Source organism: Nuphar pumila, chromosome 6 (genome assembly GCF_984573655.1).
Source record: "Nuphar pumila chromosome 6, dmNupPumi1.hap1.1, whole genome shotgun sequence".
In the NCBI taxonomy this organism is placed as follows: domain Eukaryota; kingdom Viridiplantae; phylum Streptophyta; class Magnoliopsida; order Nymphaeales; family Nymphaeaceae; genus Nuphar; species Nuphar pumila.
The window spans coordinates 83,395,902-83,399,583 of record NC_143254.1 but is presented as its reverse complement, the minus strand read 5'-3'; the positions used below and the strand labels follow the sequence as shown (position 1 = coordinate 83,399,583).

At 39.1% G+C, this 3,682-nt stretch overlaps 1 pseudogene; it reads right to left on the bottom strand.

Annotated features, from left to right (window-relative positions):
- Window positions 1–1,248: 1,248 nt before the first annotated feature.
- Window positions 1,249–2,238, bottom strand: LOC149834985 (cytochrome b5 pseudogene; annotated as a pseudogene).
- Window positions 2,239–3,682: the final 1,444 nt, after the last annotated feature.

The following is a 3,682-nucleotide window of genomic DNA, read 5'->3' as shown; positions in this document are numbered from 1 at the left end:
TTGATTTGCTCCTGGGCCCTGTTAGAATTAGACGATGCAAGCGGTGGAGACTGATCTGGAAGACGTGGTTGCCTACTACTTGGTGGTTTGTTTGGATGGCACGCAATGATGCTACTTTCCATCAAATTTTGGTCGTCCTTAATAATCTTGTCCATAAAATCCTGGTTGATGTATATGCGATTCTACGTATGCATCTTAGAGACCTCTCCTTCCCTCTGAACAATGTTCACTCATCGGTGGTTTCTTCTAATCCAGCGGATCTTGGTTGAGCTTGGCTTTGTTGTCTGTTGATATCTGAGTGTAGTTTCTTTTTCTTTAGCTTTTTATTTCTCTGTAGTTCAACATTTTGTTGATCTTCATGAGTGGTAATGTTGATCTCTCTCTCTCTCTCTCTCTCTCTCTCTCTCTATAGGTTTGGTGTATTAGTTTGAGAAAATGAATCTTGCTTTGACTCAGTTTTTTTCCGATGAGGAACTCTCGTTTAATTGTGGAAAACTCCGGGTGGGGCCTCACGACCATCTTTGGACATAAAACTATTTTTTGGCACAGAAACTAAAATGTGAGATTTAAAAAGTGAATCTCATCAGTTGATATTAACTGTCTCATGAGGTCTCATCAGATTTAAAATCTCATGATATTTTAAGAGTGAACCTCCTTTGAACAGTATTTTTACTTTTCAAAATCACAACCAAACTTACCGTTAATTATTTTGATTTTACGCACAAACCAATTCAGGTCTTGATCAAATTGGTCATAAAAAAACCCCAAATTGGATTGAGGGGCTTAGCAAATCGAAATTTGGAAGGTGCATACTCAGTCCCAGTGAAGGGTTTTCAGTTTGTGGGGTGTTTGATCTTTGATCTGGACCCGATCCCTTGACATCCTCCAGTCTCCAGCTGCCCATGAAATGTGCTAGAGTTCCGTGTGACCCAATTTGCAGCACAACTTGCCTATAATCTTTACTCTCTTTTTTTTAATTACTGAATGACGTCATGAGCAGAGGATAATAACATTATTAACCGAGAACAGATCTCATCATCTGACACATGACAGTATCCATGGTATATTTAATCCCAGCCATCAGACCAACGGCCAGGATGTATTCTAATTTCGGAACAAGGCAAGCCTGCAGTTTATTGAACAAGAAACGATCATCTTTGACCCATTAACATCAAGAGTACACCTTCAGATTAAAAACACAGATTCAACTTGTTTAGGATATGAAAGAAGAAAACCCCACAAACTGCTTTAGTTGACAATTTGGGCGTCCCTTGTCACGCATCTGTAACCCCAAAAGAAGAGGGCAACAAAGAGAGGAACCACAAGCTCTATCACACCTGCCCATTTGGTCAGCACATCTTCCTTGACAACCCTAGCACTCATCTCTTCCCCTACCTTCCTCACAGTGTCATCTTCATTCATTTGATCACTTCCATCATTTTCAGGCTTCTGCTTGAAGCCCTCTATAACTCCCACCTGGTATTTTTGCATCAAATGCTTGGCTTCCTTGGTGTGGCCGATGGCATCAAAGTCCTTGGTGACATCCCTCCCAGCTACCTCCACCAGCACATCATCACCCCCTGGGTGTTCTTCCAAAAACTTGGTCACGTTGTATACCTGTAACCATCCGAATTAACGTAAGCCATATTCAAATGATAAGAGCGAGAGAGCTATTTAAACAAAACCATAAACATTCACCACCCTGTGCCATCCCCATCGTCAACCACATAGATGAATTCATCATGGTCAATTTGATATGAATCAACCTTTAGTATGCTTCTCTTCCACAAAAAATATGATTTTTTAAATCAACAAATTTTGGCATATTTATAGCCGTTGGTTTTTTTAATCGCCACAAATGAAAGTCTGACTTTTAGCATTCAATTAAATGTTGGTATTCACTAAATGAACTATATAGATCACATATATGGGTTCAGATTTGATAAAAACAACTTACATAAGTGAGATCTCTAGATGGGGTACGAATGAGTGGAACTGAATTTTTAAGAGAGAGAGAGCAATAATATCCAAACATAAACCATAAATTCAGACTCTGCCATTGAGAGGGAGAACCCAACAAAAGAAAACCATGAAATCTCTCTCGATATATATATATATATATATATATCGAGAGAGAGAGAGAGAGAGAGTCACCCTGCCGTTGATGACAAACCAACAATCCTTCCTGGATTTGTGTTTGGCGACTTGTGATAGAGTGAGGATCTCCTCCTTCCCCATTTCCTGCTTTTTCTCTGGGATGCAGAGTGGAGAGAGAGAGAATAATTTCTTAGCTTTTGCAGGTGATCGCAAGGAGAGTGTTTATAAGGAAGTTGAAAGCCAAGTCTTCAATTACTTGTTCGTCAACTCTAGCTTCCTGTGTTGTGACAGTTTTGACGGGAAGATGGCTTTTGGTTAGTACGTTCACGTACCACGTGGTGGTTTAGTGGCCTACTACAAGGCACAACGTAAAGTTAGAGCTGCACATGAGCCGAGTTAGGGCTGGCTCATCTCGGCTCGTCAAAAAAATTTAGGTGTCCAAGCAGCCTCTGTCCGCAACAGGCTCAAGTCTAGCTTCAGTTAGGCTTGGCTCGGCTTAGGCTGAAATACTTTAATGTAAACAAAATTTTGAAAACTATGCCTAAGAATTAGGGGGTGTCAACAGGTCGGGTTTGGTTCTGACCCTGGTGAAACCAGACTTAGACCAGATTTTCAGGTACCGGGTCCAAACTCGGGTCTAATCGTGTCCACTATAAAAAAAAACCTTACCCAGACCCAATAAGAAGTACATAAACTAAACCAGAACCATACCCAGTAAAACCATATTTTTTATCATTTTTATATTGAAAATTTGTGGGTCTTAATTGGAATTCGGGTCAGGTCCGGGTCTGGTATAAAATTTTACAAACTATACCCGGGTCCATGTATTAATCGAACCTTTAGGTCCGGACTCGGGTCTTCTTATTTATCAGCATACCCGGACCCTATAGGGTTTGGTAAATCAGGCTTGCACCCCTACGAAGAATTGGATTCAAATCAACCACCTCCAACGTGCGTACCAACTATTTTTATGTTCTTTGTTAACAGAAGAGATGGGCTTAATGTCAGATGGCCCTAGTATGCATAGCGATGAAAAAAAATCTAGTAAAAGATCTTTAGTGGCGGTTGCGATCACCACTAAATGCATTACTTAGAACGACCCCAACTCTGACCTGTTAAAAAGTGGCAATTTTTTTTTAAACAATTGTGGAAACATTCTTAGAGACTCGGGGTCTTAGAGTTGTAATCACATCCACAACCACAAGGAATCTTACCTTACCATTACTGAAAGCAATATAATTTTTATTTAATAAAATATGAAATGTCTAGAGACATGAACATGTATAATAATAACAATAACAATAATAAGAACAAATCTTTAAAGTAAAGCCCCTTTGTTCAAACTAAACATTGTCTAACAATCATGTAGTCCTCGTAGCTCACTGGCGTAGCAAGTCCCATCATTGAGTCTTAGAAATTGTGAAAAATACAAGTAGAGTGTCAGAATGTGAGATCTATGAATCCCTCTCTTAATTCAAATAAGAAAAAAAAAACATAAATGAGATTCATACAATACGTTAGAGGAAATATAATAACTATTTCATGCATCAATTGATCATTTATGTATTCTAAGAACAAGAATTAT